Here is a 23,346-nt window from a genome sequence, read left to right on the forward strand (position 1 = left end):
TGTTTAAAGTCTATTTTGTCCGATAGAAGGTTTGTTACTCCAGCACTCTTCTGACATTCATTTGCATGATAGATGTTTCTCCATCCTCTCACTTTCAACCTGCAGGTGTCCTTACATCTAAAATGAGTTTCTTGTAGGCAGCATAGAGATGAGTGTTGCTTTTTTATCTATTCTGTCACCCTATGTCTTTTTATTGGAGCATTTATTCCATTTACATTCACAGAGTGATTATTGATAGATATGAATTTAGTACCAGTGTATTTTTTCACAAGTTGTTTCTGGAGATTTTTCTCTTTTCCTATCTAGTCTTTGTCATTTTTGGTTTTTCTTTCCCACTCAAAGAGACCCCTTTAATATTTCTTACAGGGCTGGTTTAGTGGTCATGACTCCTTTTGTTTTTGTTTGTCTGGGAAACTCTTTATCTCTCCTTCTATTCTGAATGACAGCCTTGTTGCATAGAGTATTCTATTTTTCCCCCTCAGCACGCTGAATATTTCATGCCACTCCCTCTGGCTTGCCAAGCATTTTTTGGGTAAGTATGCTGCTAGCTTTATTGTCTTTCCTTGTAAATTGGGGATTTCTTTTTCTTTGGTGCTATCAGAAGTATTTACTTATCTCCATATTTTGCAAATTTTGCTATGTATATGTTGGTGCTGCGCTTCTTTTATTGATTTTGATGGGCATTCTCTGTACCTTCTGGATTTGGATGTCTGTTTCCTTCCCCAGATTAGGGAAGTTTTCAGCTATAATTTGCTCAAATAAACCTTCTGTCCCTTTTTCTCACTCTTCTGGGACTCTTCTGATATGAATGTCATTATGCCTTATGTAGTTGCTGAGTTTCCTAAGTCTACATTCATGATCCAATATTTTTCTTTCCCTCTTCTTTTCAGCTTCATTATTTTCCATAATTTTATCTTTAATATCACTTGTTTGTACCTCTGCTTCTTCCATCCTTATGGTCATTGGTTTTGCATCTCATTTTTAAATTTCAGCCTCACTAGTTTTTAGCTCTTTTATAGCTGTGATAAGGGAGTCCGTGGTGTCTTCTACACTTCTCTCAAGCCTAGCTACTATTCCTATTATTCTTATTTTAAATTTTAGGTCTGGCATATTACTTAATACTTTTTTGATTAGATCTCTGGCCATGACCTTTTCCTGTTCTTTCTTTTGGGACGAATCCCTCAATCTTGACGTTTTGTCTAGGTCTCAGTCTTTTCTGTGTTAGGAATGCCTGCTGCGGTTTTCCTCTCCCAAGAATAAAGGCTTTATTAAGAAGAGGTCACATACTGTGGGTCCTAGCTCTTGAGGAAGTGTCTCTGGTGTATTCTCTGTGTACTTGGATGCTGTGTTTTGGCGGCTTTTTCCCTTAGGTCATTCTCTGTAGAGTTTCTCTTTGCCTGCAGTGGGGAGTGTTTAGACTTTGTCCAGAGTGCACTGAGTTTTAACTAGGTGTTCTCTGGTCTGCTTGTTAAAAGAGGTCTGATCCCACTTCTTCTAGAGCTGAAGCATTGTGGCAGTTATGGTCAGTAGACTTAGTGGGGGTGAGGATGGGAGGTTGTGCTGGTCTTCTCTGGAAGGGGCCAGCTGCTCTGGTTTTCAGGCCCACTTACCCTAGTAAAGAAGCCCCCGCCGAGCACAGTGGATCTGGGCTTCATGTGAGTGGCTCAGGGATCCACTCTCAGTGCTGTGCTGCTCACTGAAGCAGTCCATGATGATGAGTGGGGGTAAAAATGGTGTCAGCCTTCTTCCTTGTCTCTGGAGAGGAGAGTTTGTGCCTGTTGCTGTCCAGGAAGCCCTCACAGAAGAACATTCTTCCCTCATGTATCCGGGCATCCCTCAGTTCCTTGACTTCACCCTGTCTGTGTCTGGCCATCAGTGTAGTATTCCTGTGTTTTATCTCAGGCAGGCTGGCTGAGTTTCTAAACTCCAAGCTTTAGAACTCTGTGTGTTCTCTGGGATAGGGTCTCACCAGGATGGGGCTGGTGCCAGTTTGTTCCAGAAGGACAGTCGCACCAACAGACAGGAGCTTGGAGTTTAAAGTGCATCAAATTGCCAGATTCTAGGTTTGCTGCCTTCAGCAGGTGTCTTTGTCCCCATGCTTAAGGGGCAGAGAAATGCAATGGCACCTAAGATCTCTTTTGTCCCCTGATAGACAAGGTCACCTCTCCCAGATGAATACCATGAAGGGACAACCTTCACTCCTACTGTGTCCCAGGGGATCCTCAGATCTCACTGTTCACTCCCAGGCCTCTGCCCCTTTCTCCACAGAAGCACTTTGAGCTCCACTGTTTATAAAAACTCATGTAAATCAACCCCTTTTATTTTCCCAGTCAATGGCTTTGGGGAAGTGTTTTCCTTGTGCAACCCCCTCTGCATTCCTCTGTCTCTCTGTCTCTCTCCCCTATCTCCCTGAACAAGGCTCCCTTCCTTCCAAAGCATTCATTATCCTTTTCTCTTCTAAATCATCACCCTGCATCTCTCACCTTCTATCTTGTGGACTTTTCTCTCCCTCCAGTTGTGCACCTTGTTCAGTCAGTCCTCATATTGATTTCTTGGGTGCCCAGAACGATTTGATGTTTATGTAGCTGTGCTTGAGGGATGAGGCAAACATAAGGTTCTCCAACTGTTCCACCATCTTAACTCTTCCTCAAGACTAATATAATAAAGATCTTATTTTATCTTCTTAGTAGTGGACAGATTTTTAAAATTTACCCTTTCGTTGAGTGTGGATCCTTTTGGAGTCTATGAATTCTGAAGTTCTGTTGTTCTAACTTCTCACCTTATGATAATGTCACAAAGGACTTTTGAAGTCCTAGGGCTTTGTCTCCCTTCTTCTAGGCCATTGCTAAGACTGAGGTATTGGCAAAACTTCTTCAGGAGAGTCCTCATTTTAGTCTATATCTGCCTACTTTTTTTCTGGTTCTTTCTTTACTTTTGTTTCCCAAGATCTTCTTTGATTTTATTGTAAGCTTCAAAAACTGTTTCTTGTATTTGCCCAGCCTTCATAGTTTTAAGGAAGGATGTTTTTGTTTTTTCAGATTGTGTAAATGTCTATTAAATCAGTAGCCAAATTTATTTAAAAAATATTTTTCTCCTCCTGAATCCACAATATAGAGTCCATTACATAATACTAAGGTAGTAAATATTCTTATGCAGATCTTATTCATGAAAATTAAATTTCCCATTAGAATTATTTTCAATTATAAAGCTTCTTTTTAAAGAGATGCTAAAGTGACACATTTTTATGAAAAGGTTAGGTCTCATTTTAATGCTGTATGAAGGAATGGAAAATATTAGTTTATTGAAAAAAATTAAGATAACAAATTATGGCAATAAAATAAATGAAATTAAAGGGAAACCCTTAATTTCACAGTATTTAGGTTTTACTATGAAATTCATCATTCCAGAAGGCAACATATGCACATTAAAAAAATTCTCTGCAATCAATAACATTTAAAATCCATGTTGATAGAGCATTTTGCAATTAGCTACTATTGAAGTTGGGCTGTATTTTATTTTCTCTAGTTTCAAACATTACAATAATAGTAATAATGCTTTTCATGTATATAATTATTTATAATTTATAAAACACTTTTATTTTTAATTTAAACTTTACAATCTCAAAGAGAGGAAATCACGTAAGTTTTATCTCCATATATTTAAAAGATCAAACTCAGACTCAGAAATTATGTGCCTTTTGTGATATGTCATGATTTTAAACAAAAGACTGCAGATCAAAGTGGATGTTCTTACTCTGGTCCACCATCCTTACAGTTTGAATTTATACAGTTAATGGGACTTAAGAATACTTAAAGAAGCTTATTTTTAGTACAGAATGCCAACATGTTTAACAGATATATTATACATTTCAGTCAAACAGTCCGGCAGTGTGGCTGCCTGAAGTAAAAGTACTTCCTTTATCTTTAACAATACAGCCTATTTACAGAACTGTGAGTCTGTTCTGATGAGGGATATTTCATCAATACAATAACACTCTATTTCAGTGTGCTTTGCTCTGAAGATTTCAGCTGCACTTTATCTTTTCTATAGACGTGGGGTTCTTTTAGAAATAAATTATTCTCAACATAAATAAAATGTCAGGGTATTTGATATTCCTTTTGTCCCTTTAACTGAGTCAGGTGCTTCCGTAAAAGATAAGAAATTTGGATTTAGTTTTCTTGATCTTGCTTTTTCTTCCAATGTGGGAATTGCATGCACCTGCTGACACAGTAACACCCTAGGGCAGTGATAGAGCAGCTTCCTGGTGAGGAAACTACAAAGAACATTCTTCCTACTTCAGGAAGAGATCTGGGCAAATGAGCTCCATGAAAGCCAACAGCAAAAGCCTTCACCACAGATACTTACACTGGACAGAGACATCCAGCAGTTTTTTGAAGGAATCTTGTAAGAACATTTAAGTTTTAGGGAAAAGTAACTTCATGAAGAAAATCCATTAATAGTAATTCAGTAGGTCTAGAATGTAGCCTCGTCATTCAATCAAGGTATGACCCAGCAACATTGATATAGCCTGAAAACTTGGTGGAAATTCATGATCTTGGTCCTTATGACAGATCCTCAAATCAAACTCTTCATTTAAATTAAATGCTTATTAAAATTTGAGAGCATTGTTACAAGATGATTCCAGGAATGGATTTTATTACTAGTAAATAGTTTTCAAACACTGTCCCTAAAATATATTAAATAGTTTAATTTGCTAAAAAAAAACCCCTCATTCATTATTTTACCCTATACATATCCTTTTTTTAATGTTTCATTTATTTCTAGGAGAAAGAGAGAGACAGCATGAGCAGGGGAGAGTCAGAGAGAGGGAGACACAGAATCGGAAACAGGCTCCAGGCTCTGAGCTGGCTGTCAGCACAGAGCCGGACACGGGGCTTGAACCCGCGAACCGTGAGATCATGACATAAGCCGAAGTCAGATGCTTAACTGATTGAGCCACCCAGGCGCCTCGTATACATAGCCTTCTAAATGCATTTTTTCCCTAATGACTGGTTATAACAGTTACTTCTAAATTTAAAGGAATTGGTTCTGTGTAACCCCCTTCCTTAAACTGAAAAACCACCAATTTAATGTGCCTCCTGACTCTAAAGCTTTGTGCAGATAAAGTTTCCCTTTCACATTTACTGATGTATCCCAGTTGAATAGATGTTGCCTGTTTCAAAGCACATGGTCAACAAATATTAGAAAACTTGAGATTTCTTTTGAAATATGCCATTGATTAATACTATTATTTCTTGGAAACAGTTCAGCGAATGCCACAGACCTTTCAATTTTTTTCTTTATATAATTTCTTCTTTTTAATTTATTTCTTTAAATTTTTGAGAGACAGAGAGAGATAGAACATTCTGTGGGGGACACAGAACCCGAAGCAGAGTCCTGGCTCAGAGCTGTCAGCACAGAGCCTGTCAGGAGGCGCTGCACACACGAACCATGAGATCATGACCTGAGCCAAAATCACTTAACCGACTGAGCCACCCAGGCACCCCTTAAATTCAAGTTAGTTAGCATACAATGTAGTACTGGTTTCAGGAATAGAACCCAGTGATTCATCACTTACGTATAACACTGAGTGATCATCATAATTTTTAATGTATGTTTAAATTTTTATATTATAAAAGTTTGTTGTACAAAATTTCTAAGGTATTTTTAATACAGGTATTAATTATTCAATTGTATAGTCGCCTATTTGACTCAATATTATCTGAACTATTAATATTTTTCATTCATATAGAAACAAGGTCATTTTTTTTACTTCAGATGGCATCCTGTATCTTTGTTTATTGTAATTGCAATTGAAATTTACATTGCATTATTAAAGAATCAAGAGGAGAGTGTAATGATGCGGCACCCTTTAGGACAATCTCATATGGTTATGAGAAGGTCTCATATGCTTCCATAGGGGTATTGTTCATTGATATAGAGTGTAGTTTGGAATCTTGCGGTTTTACACTTTTTTAAAAAAATTTTTAAATGTATGTATGTTTGTTTGTTTTGAGAGAGAGAGACAGAGAGACAGAGCATGAGCAGGGGAGGGGCAGAGAGAGAGCCAGACACAGAATCTGAAGCAGTTCGCAGGCTCTGACCATCCTGGAGCTCGAACCCACGAACCATGAGATCAAGACCTGAGCCATAGTTGGACGCTTAATTGAATGAGCCACCCAGGCACAGAGTCTTACTCTTTTGGGAATATTTGCATGTGTAATAGTTCTAGTCACAAAGGAACCAGAACTTCTATTCCAACGGCTTGTTATTTTCAAAAGGGGTTATATTTATCATGCTCTTAATGCAACTCTAATGGCAGCTTTAAACTACATTTTCCTTTTTAGGTCTTTGGTATCTGCCATTAAAAAATGACTTTACTTTTAAGATGTAAAAACTAAGATAGCTAAAAACTGTGTTTACTCTAAGACAAAACTCAGGTTTCTCTCATATCTGTTAAATTCAGGGGGATTCTCTTTGCAAGATTATTTTCTTAGCATTAAGTTACCCTCAGTATAAACATTGATATTGAATCGCTTTCAGTTATAAACTAGTTATTTGAGTACTAATATAAATTGTCACAAACCATTGACAGAAAATGCTTTCTCAATGTGCTCAGGAATGTGCACATCAAGGAAGCTTAGAATAATGCGGTCTAGAGATGCTGATAAAATGCAAAAGTCTTGGGATTTTCAGGTGAGGTCCATGCCGCTACTCTGCAGACCACACTTTAGAAAGATTTTAGAAAACATTTAAGCAAAATGTTAACAAAACTTCCTCCTCCCGCATCAGGCTCTGTGATGACAGCTCGGAGCCTGGAGCCTGCCTCAGATTCTGTCTCCCGCCCCCCNTCTCTGTCTCAAAAAATAAATAAACATTAAAAAATTAAAAAAAAACTTCCTCTTCAATCCCATTTACTTTAAACTGTTGAATTCTTAGGTTCATACACCCTACTGGGTGCCCCTACAAATATGTTTTCCCTTCTTCTGTACCCACCTAATTATTCAAAACATTAAATATCATTACTGTCCTACTTACCTAATCTCAGATTAAATTGTGCACCATTCACATTTACTTTTAAAATTTTTTTAACATTTATTTATTTTTGAGAGAGCATGAGTGGGAGAGGAACAGAGAGAGAGGGAGACACGGAATCCAAAGCAGGCTCCAGGCTCTGAGCTGTCAGCACAAAATCAGACGCAGGGCTCAAACTCATGATCTTACCAAACGTGGTGAGATCATGACCTGAGCTGAAGTTGGATGCTAAACTGACTGAGCCACCCAGATACACCTCACATTTACTTTTAAAATGACTTCCATCTTCAAAAGCTTTCCCAAAATGGCCTTTTAAAAATAACTTGGTGACGTTTACATATAAAATTCAGTGGGCATTTCTGTATTTTTCAGTGTTTAATTTTTTTCCTATGATATCCATATTTGACATGTTGAAAACTGCTTCCTTCTTGAAAGTCTCTTAGCTTCCTCTTCTTGGACATTTCTTTGTTCTCTTCCTCATATTTGATAATTAATTCCCAGTAGCTTTCCCTGGAATTCTAAAAGTGGTCATTGAATATAAAAATTCCCTAGGGGAAAAAAAAAAACTATCCTTTCATTTGGCTTCAGCTATCTTCCATATGTTGATGATTTCTCAAAATCAAACACATGAAGTATCCAAACCTGAACTGTTTGCCTTGCTCTCCAGTCCTCACCAACTTCACCCTTTATTTCTGTTGCAAATATACGTTTAGCACAATTTGCTAATTACTGTTGTTCCAAATCAATAGGGTGTCCTTGATTCATCCACTTTTAAAATTTGTCATCAAATTCTATCAATACTTCCTTCTAAATAGTCCAGAAGGCATTTCCCCATCCTTATCATTCCTGAAGTTTCCTAATCCATATTTTCATATTTATTTTGGTACACTGCGGTAACCTTTTAACTGGTCTCCTTATGTCTTATCGTCCAAGGCTAATCATGTTATACTGTCACCACTCTGATGTTTCTAATTCAAAACTAATTTTGGATTCCTTTTCTGAAAGTAATCCTGTGTAGCTCTCAACTGTTTCAGAATACAATATTCTGTTCTGAAATCCCTTTAAAAATTTGCACCATTCCAAAACAAAAATCTCTTCCTTTTGACTCATTCTTCATCTTTTACCCTGTCCACATCCAACCTCAGTATAATATGCACTGATAAAACCTACCTTGATTGTCCCTTCTGCTATCTGAGGTACCACATATAATGTCATGATTTGAAGTTTTTACATCTGTTTCCTTCTTTTACTTACAGTCATATTCAGGGTTATCTTCAGTTTCAAGAATAATGTTGGATATAGGAAAAGCTGTTTAAAAATATTATTGACTCAAAGATATAAATTCTTTCTTATGGCAAAATTAACATTTCTAAAATGACTTTTTGAATAGAAAGGACGTAAAGACAGTTAATTTGATGAGGAAATGACCTTTTATTCTTAATCTTTTATGTCAATTTAACTAACTAGTACTTTCATGATTCATATTCTATTTCTAAGAATAATAGTGATATAGCTACCATTTAATGTTCAGTTATTATTTAAAACACTTTATTTATATGGATCTGATTCCCAAATGATTAAAATTGCTATGGGCAGAAGCCAAACTCAAACTCTATTATTAGAAACAACAAAAAAAAATGAGACTTACAGTTTAATGACCATGAATGAAAGCTGTGCATGGGATTTATATATGTATCAAACTGTTCCAAATGTAATTGGTCTCATGCCCCACCTCACATACACCAGCATGTACTTACTGCTTGCCCTTTCACATACACAGACTCCGTATATGCACGCACATGCTCCTCTCCACTTTTACTTTTCAATATTCCTCTACTATAGGAACATTCGTAAGGTGGCACCCTGTCCCCATGTCCTCTCCCTCCTAGTATTTGTGTCATTATCTTTTCTTGAAGATTGACCTGTGACTTACTTTGAATCAATACAATGAGGCAAAATGATGGAATGTAGAGATTACATGTACATGATTATATTATATAAGATTGTAATGCCCTTTATGGGAAGAGACCCCCCTTGCTGGTTTGATGAAGGAAATAGGTATGTCAGTGACATAAGAAATGAAACATTGAGATTAGGATCTGGAAACTGAGTGGTTTCCAGCCAAGAGACAGAGAGAAAATAGGCATTATTGCTTATTGCTATAACCATAAGACCTTAAAGCAGATTCTTCTTTGGTAAGGTATCCAGGTTTATAATACAGACATGGTGGACATGTTGGAATCTTGACCCTTGGACCTTGGGGCATAGTAAACGAATGTCTTACACTAAGTTTGTGATGATATTATCACATAGTAATAAAAAGAAAAAAAAAACACATCCTCCTTTCCGGGTGTTTTCTATCTGTGGGAAGAAAAATTCTAAAATGGTTACCTTAACTTTCTAAGCCTAACCCCCATGACTGTGAATAAGGTGAGATATTCATCCCATTATTATACTAAGTTGTATGGCAAAGAAATTTTTGAAAATGTAAAAAAAAAGTTTACTAGTCCATTGACTTTGATTAGTAAATTCTCAAAAAGAAAACTGAGTAGGTCTAATTTAGTCTCCTCTTTCAAAGTAGAGTTGTGGGATTATTTTTGTTGCTGTGTTTGTAATGGCTAACTGAAAAATATGGAAGCCAAAGCCATTCTAAGTATGGGGAGAATTTGATGTCACAGCATTGGTTTGAAGATAAAGGGATGTAGCATGTCAAGAATTCAGGTGACCTTTAGATGATAATAATAGTTCTTCTTCCACAGCCAACAAGGAAATGGGACCCAGAGTCCTAAAATCAGAAGTAATTGAGTTTTGCCTATTACCTGAAGGAGCTGGGAAGTAAATTCTTCCCAAAGCCTCCATAGTAGAACTCAGCCTGACGGACACTTTGATTTCACCTTTGTGAGATTACAGGCATAAGTCCCAGTTGAGCCTACCTGGAAAGAAGTCATAAAAATGAGATTATGTAGAACATTCCTGGTCATTGTAAGGCTATTGTAAAACTATCAGATGTGAATTGGTTGGTTATACATTGGTGGTTCTCAGTAAAAGAGCAATATGACTTAAGTCATGTGGATGAAGGAAATTTCCAAGTGCAGTGTAGTGTATAAATTGTAGGTGTTAGAAGCAGAAATGTCAGCTTGACTTCCATTGTAATATGTATATAAGAGATAATGGTGTCTTGGGCTAAAATAATAACATTGAGGATGTTGAGAGGCAAAGATAATGGGCAAAATATTTAATGCCTAGTATGACATAGATAATAAAAATTCACAGTTGATACTGTAACAATTAGAATAGTTACTAGATAATATACTGTATTTAAAAATACATGGGGCACCTGGGTGGCTCAGTTGGTTAAGTCTGACTTCAGCTCAGGTCATGATCTCACGGTTCTGGGTTTGGGCCCCACATTGGGCTCTGTGCTGACAGTTGGCTCAGAGCCTGGAGCCTGTCTTCGGATTCTGTGATTGCCTCTCTCTCTGACCTTCCCCTGCTCAGTCTGTCTCTATCTCTCTCTCAAAAATAAATAAAACAAAAAAATACAAAATGAATAGAAAAGTCCATGGTAGGATATATTTTGAAAATAAATCTCGTGCACTTTGCTTATAGATTGGATAGAGGATGTGTTTTCATGTTAAATGATATTTAAAGGAAAATTTTACCAAACATGTCCTGTCAAGGGCAAGGCAACTCAAAAATAAAAATCCAGGTAACTCCTTCAGGAAAGACATTTGTACTTGGTAAAGGGACAAATCTGAAATGGATGGTGGAAGGAATTGATAAATATCATTAACAATCATACTATACTCAGAATCACAGGGATTCTTAATTATTTTTGATCTTTGCACTCTTTCTTAGAGCAGATTTGTAAGTTCATGAAATAAAATACATTTCTAGGAAATCTACAGTTTCACCAAGATTTAATACATTCTGTATCAATATATGTAGTTCTTCCTTAACACATTAAATAAAAAGAAATAGCAGCATTTCTAAAACCTACCATAATATCAAGGAAGTGGTTAGTTTATTACTTTGAGATATCTGCAGCAACTAAAGTTATGTGAAAACATGTGATTTATATTGGTGAAAAGTAATACTTAGTCCTAATAATTGTATAATTTGTTACCTACCTTCCTTTAGGAAATATGAAATTTCAGTGAGAGACTAGTGAATTTTTCCCTCTGTAGCCAAGTTTATGGTCCCTCTGAATTTCATCCATGGTCAACTACTGATACTATCATGCTTGCCATATTATGTCATCAAGCTGACCTTCCTTATAATACTTCAAAAAATTTTAATATTGAAGGTCATACAAAGGAAACTATACACTCATGATCTAGAAATTCTGGAACATAATAGGAGACAACAGTCAGAAAACATAATGGAAGAACCAACTTATCCAAATATTTGTTAAAGTGTATGAGTGAGAGGAAACATTTTATTCACAACAATTAAGTCTTCTCTGAATCATTATTTTAAAAATTCACCTAAAATGCTCTTATTTGCAAAAGAAAAAAGAGCTTTGCTAATATTCCCTTTGTCGTTGATTTTATGTCAAGAGCAATGATATTGAGCACAAGAGCATATATATGTATTTGTCTAGAAATAAAAACTTATTGGCATTCTTACAAAATTATATTCATGTAGGAAAGAATATTCATAGAACAGATATGACTCTCAACCATACATCTCATTCACTGGAAACTTATTCAGTCTGTGTGCCAAGAAAAATATTGAATGAAATTGGTGTTTTCATGGCTTATGAACTAGTAAAATGGAGTGAATTAAACACAAAACCCAAGTGACTCCTTCCACTGAATACAGTAGCAAGAATTCTTCAATTGGTCAGTTGCCCTAAGGCTTCTGGTTCATTGACTTAATTAATGCCAAGTAAAATGATTTCATCATGAAAGAAAATGTTTGAAGGGCATAAGATCTCTATATGAATATGAGAATATTCTCTATATGAATGTGGAAATATGAATGTGGGAAATCAAATAGCTATGGCCTATAGAAGAGTGTTCTGCTTTGCAATGTGTTCCCTATAATCTCCTAACCCAGGATATAGCTATTTGACTTGCCACATATGGATATGTCTTTAGGCTTATAAGACCATAAAGAACAATATGTTTTAAAGAGATCTATAAAAATATAAGGAAAAGTGAATATTGAGTAGACATGCAAAAAAGGTAAATTTAGTTGCTCCAGACTTATTGAAGCAATTAAGGTGTTTTTATTTTTTTTAATTTTTAAAAATGTTTTTAATTTATTTCTGAGAGAGAGAGAGACAATGTGAGCAGGAGAGGGTCAGAGAGAGAGGGAGACACAGAATTTGAAACAGGCTCCAGGCTCTGAACTAGCTGTCAGCAAAGAGCCCAACATGGGGCTCAAACCCACAAACCCTGAAATCATGAACTGAGCTGAAATTGGACGCTTAACCGACTGAGTCACCCAGGAGCCCCTTAAGATGTTTTTAATTTTTAAAATTTTGCTTTTCATTTTGTGTATTTTTTCTAAATTAAAGTGTTAACATTCATAACAGTTAAACTTTATTTTATTTTCAAGTGATAAAAATATTCCAGAATAATAATCAGAGCTAGCCATAGTTTTATACATATACACATAATTAACATTTTTATTCAAAACTTTTCTCCCCTATGCTAAATTCTTGAAAGTTAATATAGCTTAAGCCAAATAGCTTTCAGATTTCCACATAATCAAAACAAATGAAGAGTAGGTGAATTATTTGTTTTTAGTTTTGCAAATTAATCCTCAAAGTTTTACCCAATACCACTTCTGATCTACTATGTGAACACTTCTTACCTCATTTTAAGAGATAAAGCTAATTTAATTTAATTCCTGGCTGCTGGATATTCAGTTGCCATGCATAAGAAGCCCAAACAGCCACATGGAGAGTCTATATGGAGAAGAACCAAACAGATAGTGCTAAAGGTTCCAAACACATGGCCGAAATCAAAACATCCTATCTACCGCACCTGCCCTCTGGCTTTCTAGCTACCCTAGCTAATATAGTAGACACATGAGAATAGTCATTAAATAGTCATATTTAATATGGTAGCCCAGCAGACATTATGTCAAGTGGAAATGAGCTAGCACCACTATATATCACAGAATTGTAAGATATAATGATGTTCTAAGCCACTGAATTTTGGAGTAGATTATTCTGAAGCAATTGATAAATGAATTGAGTGAAACACCAAGAATTACAGCTTTATCCAAAAACTGAGCTTCCATGCTCTGCTTTTTGTGTGATATGAATAACTTAAAAACCTTGGAAGAGATTCACTGATATCAATCCTCTTTCACCAACATGAGCCTTTCAGTAAATAACTTAGTAGCCACCAGCATACATTGTGATGTAGTAAGAGAGATGAGAAATAATTCAAATGACTTTTGTTAATTCTGCCCCCAATGGCTGTATGTAAGTTACCAGTTTTTTTTTTTTTTTATTTTATCATGAACGCCTGGAAGATATAAAGCAGTGAATAGTTGAATAGTTAACTTGAGAGATAAAAAGTTATTTTGCTTACATTTTGTCTTTGTAGAAGATAGATCATGCTTTACTTAAATCTATGTTTTCTTCATAATTTAAGTAGCAAATTAATCATTTCAAAGATTTTACTTTCACAATCAATATGTTATTTCCATTCTCCTTACTTTTTTCTTGTGTAGAGACCACTTTTCTGTTTCATTTCTATTCTGTCATCACCTAAAAACTCCAGATACAATGAATGCTAATGTGGTTGGATAGAATGGGCTTCATCTTCCCCCTCCCCCAATAATTGTTTAATCTACATTTGCCCTTATATGCCATTGAAAAAATTGCATTAATTCCTTATGTATGCAGAATCAAGCATGCATTACTGTAAATAGCGGGAGAAGAAATTTACATAAGTTAAATGTGATAAGTAACATTTTCTAACACCCTACATAAAGTGATTTTATAATTGTGTTTCATCAACATAACTAACAAGGCAACATTTATTATTTTATCATGAACGCCTGGAAGATATAAAGCATCTAAAATTTGTATCTAAATTTGGAATTACTCTCTAAGAATTCTTATAAAGTAATATAATGATTGCTTGTGTTTAATCAGTGTAACTGAGAAGGTAATTTTTATTAATTGCAGTCTGGATTTAAAATTTAGTATTCCAATAAGTATATTGCTACGGACCATTATAGATGTGAATTTCATGCCACTAATGGCACTAACCAGATCCATGATCATTCATTTATTTATTCATCTATTTATAAATTGATTAAATGCTTTCCATTTGAATATACTGGATGATTGCTAGAAATACAGAGGCAGATGAATGCCCTTCCATACAGTTCTTTGGAACTTCCTATAGTACAGAGTGCTAACATATGCCCACAGAGGAAGGAATAATATCTAGGACTACTGGGATTATACACCTAATATACATGAGACTCTAAGCATCGTTAACTCTCCTATCAACTATTAGCTACATAACATGACTGAAGACTTGAGGGGGAAAAAAAGCACTGATTTGTCACACACTGGTAGTTGAAGGGGGCAATGCAGACAATCCTCTGGGTGAAAGTTTTCATTGTGCTTCAATGACTTCAATTGAAATTCAGTATCAATTATCGCAAAATTATTGGCCCAAGTCTATAATTCTATAAATCCTAGAAAAAATCATTTCATATTAACTTTTTAATTAGACAAAATTATTACTGAGAAGATAATACGTTACACTAGACTACTTTTTTTTTCTTTTAGTCACAGAATGTCAATCACAATTTTCAAATTGAGGCAAAAGAAAAATCTAGTAATTAGTAAAACATTATTTCACTTAGTGTAGTGACAGAATATTATATAAACTGTGGATACTGTAAAATTTGACTAAGAAAGTAACATTTTTAGATTAGTTTAGACCATAAAGAAAGTATATTCTAATATGCTTGGATACACATAGGAAAATACAATGATAACATAGTGTAGTTCATACATTTTGAGTGTCTTTATAAGGTGTTCTAAAATATAATGTTTTCCATGCCGAGAGAATATTCTGAAGACATTGATAACTTAAAAAGTACAAAACTCATTTAAAATCTTCCGCATTGAGTACATCACATATAAACTTGCATGAAATGATTTTTTAAAAAAATGAGACCTACAGAGAATCTTGGCTACAGATTTAAAAAACTAAACCATAAACATTTTGGTAATAACATTTTTAGATTCAGAACTAGAATCCAAAATATAGCCACCTAGTACAATATTTAAAAACTTTGTTTAATGTTTATTTATTTTTGAGAGAGAGAGAGAGAGAGAGACAGAGCATGAATGGGGAAAGGACAGAGAGAGAGAGGGAGACACAGAATCGGAAGCAGGCTCCAGGCTTTGAGCTGTCAGCACAGAGCCCGACACGGGGCTCAAACTTACGAACTATGAGATCATGCCCTGAGCTAAAGTCGGATGCTTCACTGACTGAGCCACCCAGGCACCCCCACCTAGTACAATATTATTATAAAGTGACTTCTAAATACTTTATAGCTCCAAAAAATAATTATTTCAAGAATTAATATGTTTCCCCAATCAAGAACACTAGATCATTTGTCAAATTGAAATTTTGGACTTTGGACTTAAGATTTTTTAATGTATTTACAATGGTTTGAAAGACTCTTTTTTTGGTTCCTTCCCCAAATTCTTAATAATATTTCATTATGGTGAAAATTTCATTCTCTGATCCATGTGTATTGACAATCACTGTCTAGAAGATCTTCATTAGTGAACAATATGTAAAATATTCATGTAGAGTGAAGGTGATTCTGCTAAGTTATTGTTTACTCATTCTTGAGAGCTCAGTCTTTTCACTTGTTCTTGTCTAGGAACTACTAATTCCACTATCTTTCTCTCTTGGAGAATTACACTGTGGCCAGTAGTTCCTCACGTGTTGTAGATTTCTGATATATCCTGACAGGAAGATAGTCCCTGTCCACACTAAGGGGCTTAGTGGATAAGAATCAAAAGTAACTCAATGCCTGGACAAAAATTTGGGGGAAGCCAGCTATTGGGGTAATAGGATAGTTGGATTACAACCAGATGATGAGTTCTTGTAATACATTCTCAATAGAGTAAAGTGCAGAAATTGGTCAGGCAACATGTTATCTGGATTTGGCCAGAATGACCTGTCTGACACTTGTAATGATGTCCTTGGCTTTATCATATTGCATTAATATATCTTTGTCACTCTGCCCCCACTTTTTTCAGTCATGATACCAGCACTTACTGAAGTCCACAGATGCCCTGCTATTCATTGCCATCTAGGGCTATTCATGAGTGTTAACTTGAAAATTCTTGATATTTTTGTATAAGAAAAAATATTTTTAATAACATAAAACTTTTCTAATTTATTATCACTAGTGATAGAATGATATTTATTTTTCAGTAATTTTTAAATGTTTATTTTTGAGAGAGACAGCATGAGCAAGGGAGGGGCAGGGAGAGAACGAGACAGAGGATCCAAAGTGAACTCTGAGCTGACAGCAGTGAACCTGATGTGGGGCTCAAACCCGTGAACCATGAGATCATGACTTGAACCAAAGTTGGACACTCAACCGACTACACCACCAGGCACCCCTCTTTTTCAGTAAGTTTTAACTGGTTTTTAAAAGTTGTCTCAAAACCAAAAGTTCAATTAATTAGAGACATAATGGAATTAAATGTCCTATATTAAAATATAAGCAATCTAGTATTTACAAAGTACTTTTTGCTAAGAAGAAATTTTGCATTTTGCATCTATCATCTGTCAACTTGTACTAATTTCAAATCAGTGAAGTAACAGAAAGCAAGAAAGTGATCTTCAGCTGACTGAAAAATGCTTGATCTTGACTATGTCAAACTTGTCTAACAGCTCAGATTTCAGAGGATATAGCTGCATTAGATCTAAAGAAGAAAGGGAATACAGCAGAATATTTCCTCTATAGGCAAATACTTCCATGAAAACAATAATCCTTATTCATAAGCAATTAAGCAAACATCATACTAATCTGTTTCCCTATAATCAATTTGAGGGCTTAACTGTAACCATTTTGCCTGTTAGTGTATGTTGGAATTAGATGAAGAAGATAAGTAATGACTTGTTTACTTATTTCTTACATCTTCAGTATCTTGATAGAAAATCACTATTGAATATCTTGGCTTAATCCAAACAAAATAATTTTTTAAAGGCATGGTATATAGCCCTGTCATTTTGTATGTTTAGTTTAGTTTCCTATATATAAAGGTTATTTAAGTAGACAATTGCAGTGAGGTGCTATATTGAAGAACAGTAAAAGTCCTTACATTATAAAAAGCAGTATTAATCAAAATATATCTAGCATTATAGAATGGAAATACTTTTTCAATGATCCATATACAAAAAGAATGATTTCTTGAGGTAATTTTTATATATTCTTATATAAATTTGCCTTAATTTCACTGACATTAGAAAAAACAAATGCTTCTAAACAATAACTTTCCCATTTGCTTTTAACCAGTAATACCTACAGGGATTCATTGTAAAGCAGATTATACTTACTTGATTCCATTAGTGTTATCATTTTTATTTCATGATTAGTTAGCCCCATTTTAAACCAACCGAACAATGTTCAAATTAGCTCAGATGTAAAAGTGATTTCAAATGAAGTTGCTTTTTATAAAGTTTTCCTTATTTTTTTTTAGTTTTTAAAGGAAGTTCCTGATAATACATTAGTCATCTCCCATGTGTCGGCTGTATTTTTGAAAATTAAAACTTCAAATTAGATGCCCATACATGTTTATTACCTGATCTCAAAATTTATTAGTATACTTTAAGAAAAAATACTATGATAATAATTTCTTCTGTCTCCTAAATTCTCCTTATCCCAAGTTCCATTAATATTTATTTTCATAGCCAAGGCAATTGTACATGCAATCCCACCTTTCTTTTCCCCCTCTACAGACCCTCTTTATTACCTACAATTTTTGTTCTAATATTATTCTGTGAAGTGGTTTCATATTTCATACAGACTCTAACCTTTTAATAGGCTATTATCAATTATTGAACTTCATTTTCCTTCTTTGTAAGAACTAATCAGCATCAATCATAGCTCCTTACCTATTCATCTTGCATAACAAATTTGTTACTAGATTTCTTGATATAACCAGAAGTTGACTCTTACTTATTGTATCATAAACTCATCTAATTCTTAATATAGCATCAGGGTCAGTGTATATATCTGTCTTCCTGTCTGTTCATCTGTCTATCATCCATTATCTATCTGTATCATCTGTCAGTCCAGAGAGGCAGGGAGAGGGTTGGAAGAGTAACTAATTAAATACGTATACATGTACAAAATCCCCAAATTCAGTTTATTGAGGAAAACCATGAATATCCAGAAGCTTATTTAGATATTTTAATAAATTCTTCTTAAATGCTTATTTATTTATTTTGAGAGAGAGCATGTGGGGAGAGAGAGAGAGAGAATCCCAAGCTAGGAAATATTGAAAAATTTGCTCTCTGATGAAAGATAATAGGCTCAAAGTTACCAATTCCCTTGATATAATATTCACACCATGGCCAATGTCAAGCTGCAAATGTGAAAGCACTAAACATGGAGCTGGAGAGAGATGCATATATCCAGCTGCCTCACGCCTATACGAACTGGCTCTAGTATGCTACTTCATATTTCCAATGATGAGAAAGAATCTAGACACTTAAATAAGGGCTCAATATTATTGAATAAACAGGCAAATAAATAAATATAAGTTTTAAAAGTGTCAATTCACTCTTCCTTAAGCTTACTTAAATTATTTTTGGATGAGATAATACATGTTGATTTTACAAGTTGACCATCATGTCTAAAAATTTTTTTAATGTTTACATTTATTTATTTTTGAGAGAGACAGACAGAGTGTGAGTTGGGGAGGGGCAGAAAGAGAGGGAGTCACAGAATCTGAAGCAGGCTCCAGGCTCAGAGCTGTCAGCACAGAGCCCTATGCGGGGCTCAAACTCACAAACTGTGAGATCATGACCTGACCTGAAATTGAATGCTTAACCAACTGAACCATCCAGGTGCCCCGACCATCATGTTTAAATATCAGTATCTTTCCAGTGACTAGATAAAAATTTTGTCATATGATGTTTACTAGCCTTCAAAGATAAGAATTGTCTAGTGAGAAATACTTTTTTAAAAGTAAAAAATAAAACTATCACTTTGACTTGAATTCACATCTAGTATTTTCAACTCAAAGAATATAAGAAAATTTGAGAAGTGATTTTGTTGACCACCTCTAATTAGTGTCAGATAAGATCAACTCTTATGATTACATGAATTAGAGGTCTTTATCATTAGGAATAATTTTTGTCCTTTTTTATATCTGCATTTAATTAACATTGGTTTAGTTCTTAAAATCTTAATTATATCAAAATAGATTTATGGCAATTTGTTTACTTTTTTTCTTGATACTATGATATCAAATTTTCTGTTTCTATAGAGCTGATCCATATTCCTGTCTAAATACTTAAGATCATATCTGAGTATGATATTTAGAATAGTCAATGGTGATTGATATGTGCCTTATAACTTCAACTGATGGGGGAAATCGGAGCATAAATGACAATAGTTTTTGTGTGGTTATTTTGTTTTGTGATATTTTTCACATTCAAAGTTTTTTAAAAAGCAAATAATGAAAATTAGTTTATTAAATTCTCAAAGAAATTTTTTAAATCTTAAGAAACATAATGAAATTACAGTGTTGAGGAAATCGTTAGTATGTTCTGAGTATGTGATTTAATTATGCTTACATGTTTAAACCAAATACTTTATAAAAATTTTTTAAATGTTTTATTTATTTCTGAGAGAGAGACAGCATGAGCAGGGGAGGGTCAGAGAGAGAGGGAGATACAGAATCTGAAACAGGCTCCAGGCTCTGAGCTGTCAGCACAGAGCCCGATGCGGGGCTCGAACCCATGAACCATGAGATCATGACCTGAGCCGAAGTCAGACGCTTAACTGACTGAGCCACCCAGCACCCCAAACCAAGTACTTTTATCTTAAGCACTCTTGTTGCTATTGTTTTTGCAAAATAATCCATACAAAATAATTATACACTTAGGATGGAAATGAAATACTTATAATGATAATGCTTTTAGCTAATTAGTTATTCTTGTTAATTGTAAGCATGGTGGTTTAGTTGCCTTTTTTTATGTTTGAGATTTTGAATTGTTTCCTTAAAGGTGAGCTAGGAATCTCAATAATGTTTTAGTTAGCTTTTCTTATAAGTTTATTTACTTATTTATTTTGAGGGAGAGAGAGAGAGAGCATGAGCATAGAAGAAGGGGCAGAGAAAGAGAGAGAGAGGGAGAGAGAAGGCTCTCTTCTCACCTTCTCTCACCAAGAAGGCTCAGTGCTGTTAGGGTGGAGCCCAACATGGGGCTTGGTCTCATGAATGTGAGATCATGACCTGAGTCAAAATTAAGCATTGGATGCTTAACTGACTGAACAACCCAGGCACCTCAGTTAGCTTATTTTTGATATAAATTTACAGATTGTGGTTGAAAAATTAAGAAAATTATGAGGTATTAAAATTTGTTGGGCATGTTATCAAAGACCATCAGTTTTAATAGAGAATAGTATGTTACCATCCACAAAACTTGTGTAGGGCTTCTTGATCCAGTGCCAGCATATCTTGTTGCGGTTGGTACTATGATGATCTACCCTGTGATGGTGGGCCCACCTGAATCCCTCCATCTGTGCACAGTATTTGGTAATATTAAAAAATCTGGAATGTTCTTCTATAGTTTATAATCAAACAAGCTCCCATTTGATCTTCAGATTTTATCAACACTTAATTTTTCAGGTAAAACCCTAATTTGGAGTTTTACACACACAGACATTCATATACTTGGCATGTTTAATTATTTAGTATTGTTGCCCTCTTTGGGGAAGGGATTGGTGCCTAGACAATCAATTTTATAGACCCACCACTGTAAATATATTTACATATATGAATATATAGCACTAGAGACCAGTTAGTGTTATAGGATTTTTGCTTATTAAGTTCACTGAAAAAAATAAACAAAAATCAATTAGTAAAAATCTAGACAGCCATCTGTATTTAAGAATTACAGTTGCAACTGCAACAGAATTACACCTGTTTTCAATGTCAAAATCATTCCTCAAACATATGAACCACTTTATTTAAACTGCCTCTTGCTAACATAAAAGAGTTAGGTCTCTTGCCACATTGATGCTGTAGCCCAGAATTTTTCAGCTGAACAAAACACAGGCCAATCTCACAAGAGAATTGTGTAATGAGAAAAGTGTTGTAAGATGTGCAATGCACATAGAAAAAATCAACTCTGAGTATTCTTACCAGATTGAATTAGCTACACTCCCAAATATTCTCTACAAAAACAAATTTTCTAGATATTCTCTGACAGTTTAGCAATTTAGTTATACAATACTGTGAAGTGCATTCCATAACAAAACCATATCTGCTGTCATGACAATAGTATTTACAACATTTTTAATGTTGTAACTTTTCTGTAACTTTTCACTTACTTCTAGATTCTCAAAGGATCATCAGATTTGAAAATTCACTTCATTAATGAGGAAATTGAGCATTAAAAGACTAAACAGAGTAAAAGGAAAATTATAACTCAGAATTTTTGATTCAATACCTTCTGTTTTAATGACATGAGGCTACGTCCTTATCGATCCATTCTATTTTGCTATGCTCTATTTTCCACAGTAGCCTCAGTATATATGGGGCATCAAAAAAATAATCAACCTCTTGATTGTTATTTCTGTTTTTGTGACTTTCTCCCTGAAGACCCAATGAACTATAAATCAAATGTTTGCTTCCTAATGAAGCCTAGCTTAGGAATTCTCCAAATCCTAATGGCAGTATGTAGACAACTCTGCTAACCTTAAGATTTCAGCATCTTTAATAAAACACTGCGGAAAATATTCACTGGAAGCTTAATAGAACTCCCAGGGATATAATATAATAAAGAGACCCTGAGCAATCAAAATTGGTTTCCTGCATAACTGCCACATGACATACTCTTCTACTTATTTTTTTGGCTTTTTAGAACCAAATATGTAATTTATTATAGATTATAAATCTCAAAAAATATCAAGCTCTTTTCCAAAGCTTTCTGCATTAAAAATGGGCATTCACAAATATTGGTTTGAAGGAAATCAGAAATTAATGGAGAATATTGCCCTAAGAAGATGTGCTTGAAAATATTTTATATCCTAAAATAATGAAATCATTCAAGGTTATTTTACTATACTGCAATATTTAACAGTTTTCTCTAGGATTTTCCAAATCTAGAAAAATAACTTAATATCCTCTTTCCAAACACATGCACATGTGCACGCACACACACACACACACAGACTTGCATTCTAAGAGAAGAAATGTACAAAGAAAAAAATTAACACCTGTGTGTGTTGTATATAATCTGTTTCTGTATATAATCTATATGTATGTATATATATGTGTGTGTATATGTATATACATATACATATACATAGATGTTTATATATATAAACGAAATATGTAATACTTATTGTTAAATGTTGGTGGAAATTGGATTAGTCATAAGAAAAAACTTTATTTTTAATATAATCTAGAAAATAGCTTTCCTCTGGTATTGAGTGCATACTAAGAGATAGTTTTATTTACTTGAGTTTATCATTATTTAATAGTTTTTGTTTTGTTTTGTCTTGTCTTGTTTTGTTTTGTTTTGCTTTGTTTTTGCCATGTGGTCCTTTGCTTTCAGGAGCTATGATGAAGCTGTATTAATTAGCATTTTTTATATTTAAGAATTTGGCTAATGAAGAAAAACATTTCCAAAGATCCTTAGACTTTCATCTATAAATCTTTTCCTTTTGATTATTCAAATGTTGGCTAACTGGAAGAAATGTTGCATATTTAACTGGTGTGGATTTCAAGGAGGCAGTTTATGCAATTTTTGAAGAAAATTTATTTACGATATTGCTTAGTAGTGTAGAATGTCTCTGAACATATCTAAGTTAAAAGCTTTGAGAAACCTAAGAAAATTATAAGAACAGGAAAAATGTTGTCTGCACATTAGGAAAGTCATTAGAAACCATAAAGTCTTGGCTTTTACATATTCATTACGAGACACATGAGAAAATAATTAAAATGAAATACACAAGGAGGAGGAGAGAGGAGTAATAAATGTTAGTACAATTAAAAAGAACAATGGGTTCTAACAAGTTTAACAATTCAAAAGTATTTATTAAGCAACTGGTGCATAAACA

The 23,346-nt window shown here is 34.4% G+C and overlaps 1 pseudogene; it reads left to right on the plus strand.

Annotated features, from left to right (window-relative positions):
• Positions 1-1,547: 1,547 nt before the first annotated feature.
• LOC144228376 (large ribosomal subunit protein uL1m pseudogene) overlaps positions 1,548-23,346 on the plus strand; it is a 64,348-nt pseudogene continuing 42,549 nt past the window's right edge.

The sequence above is a fragment of the Crocuta crocuta genome, unplaced genomic scaffold (assembly GCF_008692635.1).
Source record: "Crocuta crocuta isolate KB4526 unplaced genomic scaffold, BGI_CrCroc_1.0 scaffold369, whole genome shotgun sequence".
Taxonomy (NCBI): Eukaryota; Metazoa; Chordata; class Mammalia; order Carnivora; family Hyaenidae; genus Crocuta; species Crocuta crocuta.